The 13,553-nt window shown below is 47.9% G+C and overlaps 1 protein-coding gene across 1 annotated transcript in view; it reads left to right on the top strand.

The window, feature by feature from the left end:
- The window catches only part of gabbr2 (gamma-aminobutyric acid (GABA) B receptor, 2), a 111,849-nt gene that overhangs the window by 47,059 nt on the left and 51,237 nt on the right, over positions 1 to 13,553 (top strand). The window lies entirely within an intron of this gene.

A 13,553-nucleotide genomic window follows, 5' to 3' on the forward strand; every position in this document is an offset into this window, starting at 1 on the left:
GAGGTGTCAGGTAAAAACGTACTGTAAATGCAATGTTTCTCCCTAAGGATAGGATCACTGTCCTGGTGACAGGTCCATGACACATATACACACACACAGCCATTTGGAAGCACACACTCACTTTTCATACACGCACACTATTTAGCTTTTGTGTTAATGGATAAATATAAAGCCCTAACCCTCTTCTTCAATGTTAAGTCATTCCTTTTACTTCTGTAGCCTAAGTCCGCATTTACATGACGTAGCATAGCATGGATGAGCACAGCATGGTGTAGCTATCCCAATGTAGAGCAGACCAAGCTGAACATTGTCAGGGAGAATATGACCCTTGACATTGCAGCTATAAATCTACTCTGCTCTACTGCTAACCCCATCGGTGGGGCTTAAGACAACGTATCGCATTTCAAAAAAAGGGAAAGACTCGTTTTTGTTCACTTCTCCTCCCCCCTATTTCTTTAAAACTCTGAGGGGATGCTTGGAAAGAAAAAAGGCAGAAAACAAAGCAATTTGCATGGCAAAGAGGCTCTCTGACAGTCTGACTGGAGCAGTCGCCCAGAGGAACGTTCACTCAATTGTTAACAGTCAAGACAAATCTTAACACACACACACACACACACCTCTTACTCCCAGGAGAAGCTGAGAACCGCTGTCCCCCTTAGGGGTCGGAAAGGTTGCATACTCAACATTTTGCTCACCAATTTAAATGAGTGAATATCAAGCAACGCTTCGATTTTGCCGTGTGAGGGGGACGTCTACAGGGAAAGAGGAGGAGAGAGAAAGCTGTGTGTGTCTGTGAGCAGGAGGCGAGGGTGTGTACACGCTGGTTGTGTGTGCTGTGCCCCACGCACAGTAAGGGGGGGTGTAAATCTGTGAGCGAGAGAGAGAGAGAGAGAGAGAGAGAGAGAGAGGGGGGGGGGGGGTGTATAGCTAGAACGGCGTCGTGCATCTCAGTGATGGTCCAGGATTGAACACAAAGTCAATACCACTGCAAAGCACAATCACAATGTGTCTGCACATTCAGATGGTCCAGATCAATGTTGCATCAGGGGAGAGCGAGTGCGAGAGAGAGAGATGGAGAGAAAGCCTAGAGGAACCCCTGTCTTCCCTGTCCGTCCTTCAACTCTGCTGTCACGATGGGGATGCACACTACCGATGAGCTCTCTTTCTTCCTCTTCTCTCCTTCCTCTTGCTGCACTGTTTCTGTCAGGTACAGGGTCAACCATACAGAAACCCCACCATATCGTTTCTGCAGTCTGTTTCACCGCCAGTCTCTCGCCAGCCTTCCTGATATTGCCGGACCCTCACTACGGCACCTAGGCCCATTGATCCCGCCCTCGACCGCCATCTCTCTGACTGGGCCTGCGGCCCCCGGTCTTTGGAGACCTCCTCTCCATGACTCCTCTTGTGTCTCGTTGGCCTCCTCTCCTCTCATCCCCACCCAGGGGAAGGAGAGGTTGGGGAGCCTCTGAAGTGTGGGACCCGGCCCAGTTGTTCCACACCCACACACGCTGAAGGAGACGAGAGGAGACGAGACGAGAGGATTAGAGGACGCCACCTTAGACCACGGTGACTCACCCTGTGACTCACACGTAGTGGCAGGGATCCGGATCACGGTATCAGCGCTGGCATCGTCAAGGTGACTGGATCGATTTGAGCAGACGGGCGAGGAAGGGGCTGTGCGCCCACCTCTCCAAATGAGTTTGTTCACCTGATCAGGGGCTCAACTGTTAACTGATCCAAAGCCCAGAGTGGGTTCAATCAAACGCACCCCAAAGCATCAGATCATACACTGCTTTACCTCAATCAATTAGTTCATGTGTTTTGATGGTTGAGGTTTACTTGTGGCACTGTGTTCATAGTTTTGACCCTATTTGCTTTCCACCAAAGTCTAGTACTCTAAATTAAAAAAACGGAAACAGATATTGGGTAACCTTTTAGAGTGTGTCTGACGGTCCAGATCAGAGGTATTTATCATCCTTATCCAGAGGGCGCACGCAGAATAGTCTTATGTAATCACACCGGCCTATCACACAGAGCTAGCCGCCGCCGTTCTTACGGACGACAATGTTGCATCACTGCTAAATTTGCAGTCAGAGTTGGAGTCTCCAGGTAGCGGCCGCGCTAACGCTAACTCTGGAGGAGATGAACCACATGATCGTTAGATTTCTTCTCTCTGAAGGCACTGGCATGAATGCTTCATGAGATAACTGTATTATTTTTAGGACCAGAAACAGGAGCTGTGTATTTTGGAGTGGTACACAGTGCATGCGAAGTACGTGTGCATGTGTGGGCCTTTTCCACAGGCCCCTTCCTTGAGGGCTTCAATCTAAAAACGCTGGCACGGAACCCAAAACACTGCACGCCTCTTTCAGCCAGCGATATGATTGTACACTCCAGCCCATGCTATCCAGATTGTCGAAACCAAGCCTTCACTCCACAGTCCCACCCTCTCTCTCTCTCTCTCTCTCTCTCTCTCTCTCTCTCTCTCTCTCTGTCCCCCCCCCCCCCCCCCCCAGGGAAAGTGAACTGATCCCTGGCTGAGAGAAGCCACGGACTTGACACGTCGTCAAGTCAACATCTGAGGGAGAGCTCCAGTTGTGTGGGATCTGACTGTGATGCCTGGTTTGGAGGCAGGAACACGCTCCATCACGCTCCACTCTCACACCAACCTCATCTTGGTTGGGGATGCCTGCCCACTGGAGATTAAAATCCTGTTTTGTCAATTCTCTCAACAGTCGCACAGGCTCCGTTTTGGAGTAGTTACGTGTGCACCAGGCGGGCAGCTCTGCTCACGGGCAGAACGAGAAACTCAAATATGGATTCCCACAACAAGAGTTGTGACTGTACTGACTGAATGCGAAGCCTGTGAGTGTCTGAGTGTGTGTGTTCTTGTGTGTGTGTGATTGCATGCGCATGCATTGACGGCATGCGTGTGGGCATATGTTTATGTGGGGTTGCTGATGTTTTTCTGCGTGTGTGTGTGTGTGTGTGTGTGCGCACGTGCCCGTGTGTCACTGCATAATGAATGAGGATTCCCATTTATGAGGCGATGTGTCTGGTAGTATCTGCAGCGACCCTATCAAATGTGTATTCCCTGAGTGAATCTATTTTATCACTTCAAAGATGCCGCGGATGGGAACTCTCTGCACTCCACATTCTTCTCAGTCAGATACTGTTGCAGAGAAAAAAATCCTCTCTCCCTCTCTCTTGATTACTCTCTTGGTCTACCAACTCCTTTCTAAAAATGCATTTCTATTTCTGTCTATCACTCTCTCTCTCTCTCTCTCTCTCTCTCTCTCTCTCTCTCTCTCTCTCTCTCTCTCTCTCTCTGTCTTCCTTACACATGCACTTTCTGACCCTTCTCTCTTCAGCTCCTTTTACCCGTTCAAGATAGTAATGTTGCGCCTTTATTCCGCCTCGCAAATCTGCAAAACCAAGCCTTCACTCCACAGTCCCACCCTCTCTCTCTCTCTCTCTCCTCTCTGTCTCTCACTCACCTCTCACTCTTGTAGACCCCACAGCGGTGACTCCTCCCACCTTACCCATATCCGTACTCCCCCCTTCCCCCTACACACACACACACACACACCCGACCACCCCCCGCTTTGCAGACAGACAGTGACAGTATCCAGATTGGGGCACAGTAGGATTGCTGTGCAGATTCATCTATCAGGAAGAGTGTGATGAAATGCAATCAGCCCCTTGCATCTCAATTCGTCCGTGTGTGTTCTGCCGTCTGAGTAGCCAGATAATGCATTCCCCTGTGGCGCCCGGCGGAAACCTCATGGCGGATCATAGGAGCGATATCTTCCCACGATGCAATGCAACAGGGGGGGATTGTCTTCTTCCTCTTTGGTTTGATAAATGCAGTCGTCTGGGCCGAGTTGGATGCGGCAATGGAGAGACTGCAATTAAGCTGTTAGATAACCTGGGGCCTAAATGGGTGTGAGTGTGCCGTGCTGCCGTACAGCAGCGACTAAATAATGTAACAGGAACTCTTACTGTCCACTCAGGATCCAACCAAAGCCAGCCCCTGTGAGACAGCCATCCCAATCTCCAAGGAATTGTAAATGGGGAGATGTGTTGTTTTGTGAATGAAGACAGAGGGAGAGAAACAGCGAGAGAAAGAGGGGGGGGGGGGGGTAGGACAGATATAGAGGGAGGAAATGGATATAGCGGTAATATTGATTTCGAGGGAGCACTTTCATGGGCCTATAACCAATTACGGCCCACAACCTCCGAGAGGAGTTTGAGCAAGTCACTGCTCCTCATGTCCTGCTAGCCTTGCTAGCCTAGCCCTGGTATTACATTACATATGGCCTGACCTCAGTAATGGAATACCTTGCATCAGTAACCAGAAGCCTCCTGGACCAGGCCTGTCTTCTTTTCCCTCTCTGAAAGCAAATTCTGTGTGTTAGAAAGACACAGTGAGTACTTCAGGTTCAATGGGATGGAAAAGAAGCAGTTTCTCCCTTTTTTCAAAGTATTCGTTCTTAGCTCCAGTGCATCTCTCTCCCTCCAGCTCTCTCTCTCTCTCTCTCTCTCTCTCTCTCTCTCTCTCTCTCTCTCTCTCTCTCTCTCTCTCTCTCTCTCTCTCTCTCTCTGTCTCTCTCTCTCTCTATCCCTTTTTTTTCTTTCCTGGTTCTGTTTTTTTTGTTCCACTGTGTATTGAAAATGCATACAGCGTCCTTCCTGCAAGAACTGTGTGCCGTCGCGGGCCATCTGGGTGTTCCCACATTCCCTTTCTCTGCTGGCATCACGGCAGACATGTTTTTCTGCCTCTCTGTGCTTGGCTTGTGTCGCTCCTGTGCGTCTCATTGCTAATTCATTGCGCGCTCATCAACAATTTAATTGAAAGTGAAGGGAAGAGATGCCATCTGAGCAAACTGGACTAAATGGCAGAGAGAAGCAACAGTCCCTTAAGTATGGCTCATAAATGTTTTTTTTCTTTAAGCAAATAGAGGAAGAGGAAGAGAATAAAGGGAGAGAGAGAGAGAGCGAGAGAGAGAGAGCGAAAACAAACAAATGCCTGTGAATCTGAGGATGGTCTTGTCCTCTGGAGACCAAGAATGTGTGCTGTAAGGCTAGCCTGGGTGGAGAGCCTGTTCAGGACCACTATCACGGCCTATTTCAATCTCAGCTGGATAATGTAATAGTTGTGTGGTGTAATAACAGTGTGTATGGGCCCACTGAGGAGGCCCGCTATATTCTCTGCTCACCTCAACAAGCTTCTGTGGCTGTCTCCGTTGACAGAAAATTGATTTATATTTTTCTACAGTTGGACCACCAAAATGTGAAAGTACTGTAAAGTTTCTAGCTCTGTGTGTGTGTGTGTGTGTGCTGTGTGTACGTGAGAGTAAGTATGTGTTGCATGGTTGAGAGGACAGAGAGATAGCTGGGAGAGGGAAGTTGAGGGCGGGAGGGAGGAGGAAGACAGGAGGGAGGGAGGGAATGAAAGAGGGAAGAGGCAAGGATGGAGGGAGTAGCGGGAGAAAGGGATGGGGGGGAGGAGGAGAGGAGCCCACATGCTGTTTTGGCCAAGTAAGCAGAGAAATACCAGCTCATGCAATGTAATCCTTAACCTCCCTCAAGGTATGAGAGAGTATCTGAGAAAGAGAGAGAGAGAGGAATAAACAAAGAGGAAGAATAGAGTATGCAGTTTGGCATCTGATCATTAATCATTCATGCAGCAGGCTTCGGCTAGGTGGGGGTTAGCAGGGGGGTCAGGAGGGGGCCAGGAGGATGCTAGGTGGGGGTTAGGAGTAGAAAAACGGTTGCATTTTAATTCATAAATAGAATAAAGTTATGGGGCAACCATCTTTCTTTCTCTATCTACACTCTATCTCTCTATCTGCACTCTCTCCCTCTCTGTCATTACTCCATCCATTGGTCCTGGGTGAGTGCTTGGAGAGAGGCCTTAAACATACAGGTATGATCTAAATGATCGAATTTGATACACAGCGGAAGAAGAAAAAGCTTTCTCACACAAACATACTCACAGACACATGTACGCATGCACACTAGTGCGCGCACACACACACACTATTCTGCATGGGATGTAATTACACTCTGAGTAAGACCCTTCTCCTCCAATCGGCCCTCTTCTCTTCAAACCTCTCTCTTTCACTCTCTCTCTCCATCCAAGAGATGGAGGAGGTTCTGTCTGCTGTTGTGGTGTCCTTACCTGGATGAGAATGCTGGAGGAATCCTGGTTCAATGCAGATGGTATTGCAGGTCTGGGGATCTGAACAGTGTTACATGTCAATCACGCCAAGCTGGGTATTCCCTGAATGTGTGTGTGTGATACTAATGGTGAGCCATCTCAGGACAGTCATTATCTCTCTCTCATACAGTACCAAGTAGACAACATCATTTCACCACATGACAACACCAGTCCAACGTTTTGGTACAACCCGTATAACACAGGCCTCCCTGTGTCCTCGTACTGCAGTGTCTGGCACCACTTAGCATGTAAACCATGCGCTCACCGCATGCAAAGTGCTGCGCTGTCACGCTTTGATGGCTACAGCCGCCATCGCCGCCACTCCGATCAATATTATAATGAAATGAAGCGTCCTCGACGATCCCCTCGGAGATACGACCACCTCGCCTCGCGCCTCCTCCAAGGACGGGAGGAGTCACATGATCAATACATTTACATTTAGTCATTTAGCAGACGCTCTTATCCAGAGCGACTTACAGTAAGTACAGGGACATTCCCCCGAGGCAAGTAGGGTGAAGTGCCTTGCCCAAGGACACAGCGTCAGTTGGCATGACCGGGAATCGAACTGGCAACCTTCGGATTACTAGCCCGATTCCCTCACCGCTCAGCCACCTGACTCCTGACACCTGACTCCCAATACTCAGAAGTCCTTTCACAGGGTCACCCCTTTTTATCCGTCTGAGTTGCCGTGGAGACGGCTGACACGGTTTATTGATCCGTGTCACGTGACGTGTCGCATGCAGCGCACATACGTGCAAAAAGGCAACAACAACAACAAAAAGAAAAACAGTCAATGAGCCTGTGACACAAAGGGAGGATCAGCTTTGTTGTAGTCATGTCAGTGCATGTCATGCATGTACATAGAGAGAGCAACCATCAGCCCATCCAGCCCCTTACATTTCAGAGCAGGCATAATAACAAGTCCATCACCCCTGGTCGGCACAGCCAGCTATGTGGCCCTGTTCCTCTGTGAGAGCACGCAGGTCCAGCCTGGTCTGGAGAACGGGGGGGGGTGTGCTCTGCCCTCATCCCATCAGGATCACAGAGGCTGGCGCCCGGCGAGCCTTAGTGGCCCGTAATCCACCGCTCACATGCCTCCGAGGAAGAGAGGAAGAGAGGAAGAGAGGAAGAGAGGAGGCGACGGGCCGTTTGGACCGCCGACATTTCATAGATGTCGGATTGCTTCTCTGATGGCTGCCGTTATATCTGTACATTGACGTCTTTAGCCTTAGGCAGACTCTGGAAAAGGTTGGAGCTCTTTTGATTTGACACACGCGCACACACACACATACACACACACAAACACACAGACACGTGTGCCTGCATACTGGCAATTATTTTGATAACAAACTACTTCAGTGATGGGTGTTTTTATAGTCTTGTGGCTTGCCGTGTCATTTAACTGGATACTGACTGGTCCGGTTCAGTTCTTTCTGCCTCTCCCCCTGACACACAAACACACACACATACATTCTCACACTTTCTTTTCACCTCTCCTCCCTCCCCCTCGTCTCCCTCTCCCCTATACTACACCTCACACTTCCTGGTCATGAGGGGGGGGGGGAGGCAGTAGGGAGATGGATGTCGGAGGTAGATGAGAGGAGCTCTCTCTGAGTGACAGGGTGTGAAGAAGGGGCGAGGACGCGAGGGGAGAGTTTGACGTGGTTGCCGTGGCGAGCGACACAGTCCTGAGTGAAGGAGAGGTGGCAATGTGCAAGGGCACCGTTCGAAAACATCCATCAGTCCGTCGCCGTGGTTGCTTGTATGCACGTGGCGTGTGGCGCGGGGCTCTTTCGGCCGTGTGCTGAGCACGTGGGGGAACTTTGATTGGCACGATGGAGAAAGGACACGGCAGCCTGTCATCCATTAGTAGAGTCTCAGGATATCAGTCACTGGCTGCAAGACCTTGGCCCCTCCTCCTTCCACCCAGCCCCGCCCCCCACCATATGTCTCTTCCTCTCCTCCTGCAGGTGCAGACACATACCGAGCCTCACGCACATGTGAATTCGTTCTATTTCATGCTTTGAAGTTAGGACTTTCACCTTTTTTTAGGCTTACGGCAGTCAGGGGCAAACAGTCTTCGATGCTCTATGACGTCATATTCCATGTTCCGTCTTATAACTTGGCCTCGGGTTTATGAAAATCTTACCAACTGAAATTTCGACGGCACCAGATCTCCACCTCCCCTCCACAAGATTACATCTGTGAAGTGCTGAACAGGCTACCTTTCCACCTTTTGCTGTGCTAATGAGCACAGCATGTGGTCCGCTCCACGTCCTCCATCTCCCCACCCCGCCCCCCACCTCTTCTCTCCCAGCCGTCCCTGCCTCTGGCTCCCTCATCGGGCTCCCTTGCTGGGCGCCAAATGCCGCTGGTGAATATTGAATGAGGCTAGACCACCTCTCAGCTTCCTGATCAACAGGCCTGCCATTAGTTCACTCTGCAAGGGGCTCGAGGAGTCAGCCTGGGAGGAGGAAGACATCCATTATTGATTCATCAGGAAGGATGATTTCTATGGACTGGCTGGTGTGTTAGCACCTGAGTCTAAACAGATTGGGTAAGGGTGTGTTTGGATGTAATGATGAAACTCATTCATGATTCAACTTTAACATCTTGATTTACCCTGCAGCACAGTGAGCCTGGAAATTGTTTACCCAGTGTGCACTTGACTCAACAAATGCATGTTCACTCCTCATGAATCGCCCTCTTTATAAGCGATGACACAGATGGCTTCACAGATTCCCATAGAACTGCACCTAAACCAATGTAAAACCCTCAAGGATGACAAGACAAAACTCCCAGGAAAAAGTTAAGATAGCTTGGGAGGAGCAATTCAGTGAGGGATCCTCTCCTCCAGAGACATTTATTTTGCATTCAGTTTAAAAGGAAATGACAGGTACAGGAATGTCTCCCCCTGCCCAGCACCTGACCAATCCAAAGCCAGAAATAACTTGGTAGTTGTTCCAGAGTGCTGACAATAGGAAAGAAAGGGAGAAAAGTTAATTAAATCTTAAATGTTGGCTATGTATGTATTTCCTTGATAGTATTTCAGTTGGTGTGATAAATAAGTTACTGTGTAGTGACATTCTGAAAGTGACATTCGGTGATTTGTCACTGTCTTTGACCTCAGGGGTCACCTGATCATGATATCCCATCAAACCTTGCGGCGTCACATGAGAATGCTTTTTTGTTTATTTTCTTTTATTTATTATACAAAATCAATTTCAATATTCATTTTTTGGGACTACTTTGTATGTATCATCTTGGGTAAATATGGTAACAATACACTGGTGCCATATCCAACATGCATTCACATGCATTTTAAGTAGTTATGGATTGTTGGTGTATGTGCAGTATCGAATATGCTGTGTGTCCATCTAATTTATGGATTAATCAATATTTGATGGTGGGTCTTGTGCAGTGTGGGTAACTGGTTTCCAAGCACTCTGGTATTGAATAAATTGTAAATAAAGGTGCTCTAAAATCCACACTACCTACCTGAGGTAACAACAAAGAATTTGAGTTGGTGCTCATTTTGCAGTGTATTGTACATACAACTCCCCAAATCCACATACTTCTGAGTCCACAATTCCCGATCCAAAAAACGAGCAACAGGCAGGCTGTTTTTCAAGGTTTCCAATTTTCCAAACTTTTTTCATTCTTAAGTATTTATCTTAGCAATGAAGGAGATTGTAGAATTGGCAGTACTTATCAAAACAGTGCAATCAGAGAAAATTGTTTCACTAAGACAATAATGGCAGTTTGAAAGGATGACTGTGTCATCTCATCCAACGATACTGTACACAAGGAATAGGTTGGCTCATTGTTAGTCCATGGTGTCTCTGCCTCAGAAGATTCTAAGCTGACTCATCGATACGTTGCCTCAGCAAAGTGGAATTGACTCGACAACTTTCTAATGACAATGAAACTCCTCTCTATAGGCTCTCACACCTGCAAGAGCTCGACTCGGTGTCAGAGGATCTGATAGAGCAGACGTCAGCTAGCCACAGCATGCAGTGCTCCTGCTAATCTTCAGGAGCCACCTTGTCATCTGTCTCACAAAACATCTTTTTCACGCTCTCCCTTTCTCCTTTTTTTTCCGTCTGTTGGCCTCATTCCCTCTCTTTTCTGCATAAACATGTCTGGTGTCTGTTTGGATAAGCGAGGTGAAGAGGGGGAAGGAGTCTGGCTTTGTGCACGGTCAAAATGGAGGCTGATAAGCCCTGTGTAGGGAAAGTCATCTTAGTGATTCACCTGGATATTGGCTAAGGCTCCATGGCACTGTGGAGCTGAACAGACCCAGTTCTATTACCAGCGCTCCTGTGACCTTGCAGTAAGCTGGGAGAGAGCCAGCCCATCTCTGCAGTTCTAATTACCTGTGGGTGTGTGTGCGTTTGTTTGCGCGCGCGCGCGTGTGTGTGTCTATGAGAACAAGACAAAGATGGAGATTGTGCCAGTGCATAGTGGTCCATAAAAGGCCATTTCATTTGAATAGCCCATTCTAAGTCCTTCTTACATAAGACAGTGCTCTGAGATGTGTGATATCAGAGCTATTTTCAGTCTTCCCTTTTGAATAACGCTCTCCAGTTTAAAATAGGGACTGGATCTGTCAGCAAACTAGATGAGAAGTCCTTCTTCTTCCTCCTCCTCTCGTCCATGTGTTCTTTCCAGATGGGGCAGCAGTATCTCACGTGGACTGGATCTGGAGATAGAAGCCACACTGATTCATTTGGTCAAATAAAACGATGCATTTCCTCAGACCCCCAAGACCACCTGCACAGAGACATGAACTGCAAAGATAAACTTGGCCTTGCCGATCCCTTCCCTTCCTGCTCTTTGTGAATCCAATCAAGTAAACCAATAGTATTGAAAAGAGAGAACACTACTTTGACCCAGATTGGGTGGATACTACACCCCCCACCACCCCCCCCCCCTCCCCCCTTGTCTTCTATTGAGCCAGTCGATGCGTTTGGAGGGAAAATCCTGGGATCTCATTGGAGGAGCACAAACTTCTCCCAGTGTGGGTTTAGGAAACAGACTGAGCTAAACGGAGATTAAAACAACAGTCCCTGTAAAGCTCCAAGACTGCTGGGTGATTCTGGATCAAGCAGCAGTCCATAGATAAAGGGTTTCTTCTTCTCTGATGGCTTTAATCCTTGTGCTGTTTCCAGGCCCTCCTGGCTGGTTTGTCAAAATGTTCAAAATGACTCCACCAATGACCCCATTTCAGATTCCTTTTTCATGAATTTGTTTTGACATCTACTAGATTTTTTTTTGTATCTGGATATTGAAGTGTGGCACTTGGCCCTGCCTCATAGGAGCTGGTGCTCCTTGAGCCTCGATCATGCTTCCAGGAAGTCTATACTCACACTCATAGCCTTAATCCGAATTATAATATCCTGCTTTTGATCACAGTGTCTGTTTAATCTCCCTCTACTCTGTAATTAACCTAGCCTTGATTCATATCACTCATTAACTTTATAACAGATAGGACATACTGAAAATGGAGTGCTTTGACTTACAGCTAAAAGTGCTAACAGAAGCTAGCCCGGCTTAGCCACAATTAGCCTCACTGGTGAGGCCAAACATCTGGAATCCTCTAACCTAAATATTCTTGTCCAAACTGATCAGACTGTAATGAAGTCTGTTTGACAGATTCTTCAGTTTGTCTGAATGGATCAGCCTCGTTGGTTGACTGTGGCTAACGATGCTCTCTCCCTGGTGCCTCTGTGGCCTCTTCAGTCTCATGAACACTGTAGCTGACTGACGCGGTGTGTGCACACCTGCACGTCATGGACGCCCAAACAAATTACTGCTTTTTCTCCCCTGGAGAAACTGACAGCCTACTGGGGGATATGTCGGAGAGAGTGGGACAGTTGATTAGTATGAAAATGAAAGAAGTGTGTGTGTTTGCACGCGTGTATGTATGTGTGTGTGTGTGTGTGTGTGTGTGTGTGTGTGTGTGTGTGTGTGTGTGTGTGTGTGTATAAATACAGTAACACATGTGAGTACATAAATGTAAGCTGTTATTTGGGTGTTTGTTATGGTGTTTGGAGGAGGGAGTCATTTCAACATGATCCACTGGTATTAAGTGGTGAAAGGATTTACTCTATATTGTGCATTTGCACACTGCAGCACATCATTCAAGACAATGCAGTGTCTTGTTCTTAGAAAGCTGTGAGTCAGTGACCGCTAACCCAATCATTGGGCTATGCTGAGAGATGATTCTGTCTACTGCGTGCGTGTGCATGCTTGTGTGTCTGTGGTGTGTCTGTGTGCGCACACTGATGTCTGATCTGATGTCCCTGGGCCAGTGTGCCACTGCAGTCAATGGCAGTGTGACAAGATTAGATCAACAGAGGGCCTCCTATGACATCACACCATTCAGACTGTGCTTCATCCGAGGCTGACATACCCACCACTCACTCCATCCAGGAGCCTGCTCTTCTGTCAAGGTGCTGTGGGGAGGTGTGTTTCGATGTGTGTACTGTCAGAGGACTGGGGCCGGTGAAGCGGCAGGGCTTCCACGCCGTTAGACACCCACGGGAGGACACCAGTAACTGGACACACGAACACTGACAATGGGTCAGTGTCCTGGTTCAATAACAGCCGCTGATGTCGAAATAGGATTTAGCTTGACACATGCAGTACTGGAGCTGTACTGATATTGAGATTGATTGTAAATACCGTGATTGGTGCCCAAGGAGACCAGTAACATCCAAATATTTTGACACCTTAGGCATCAAGTGAAGAAGAAACATCTAGATATCTTTCATGTTTTTTTCCAGGGCACTCAACTTTTCCAGCAGTTTGAAACTGAATTAAGAAATTATGAAGTTCGGAATGTTCAAATACATTTTCCCTCACAAACTTGAATAGATTTAAATGTGCTTAGGTTGCAGTGTTTGAACAGAAGATGTGAAATGTTTCTGAAATGGTCCTCACATTAATGGTGCGGTTCAGCACATTTTTATTCCGTATTTTTTGGGGGGAAGAAGGAAATGAGCAAAGGCAGAACCTAATCCAAACTAAGTAGCACTGTGAACGACGGAGGGTAATGCTTTTAACTCCTCTCTGAAAATGTAATTATCTCTCTCTCTCCGTATCTCTGTACACACAGTGTATACACATGCATACCATCCCGGTGCATCAAAGTATTCTGGGCGCACACTCACTCTGTGAAGATTTGTTAAGGTCTTGGATTCTTTGGGCTGTCACTCACCAGGCATGTGTAGCTCCAGTACCTTTGGTCAGTCAAGGTACTGAGGTGAGTCTGGTCAGTCAGGGTACTGTGGTCAGTCTGGTCAGTCAAGGTACTGAGGTGAGTCTG

The sequence above is a fragment of the Osmerus mordax genome, chromosome 18, assembly GCF_038355195.1.
Source record: "Osmerus mordax isolate fOsmMor3 chromosome 18, fOsmMor3.pri, whole genome shotgun sequence".
NCBI lineage: Eukaryota > Metazoa > Chordata > Actinopteri > Osmeriformes > Osmeridae > Osmerus > Osmerus mordax.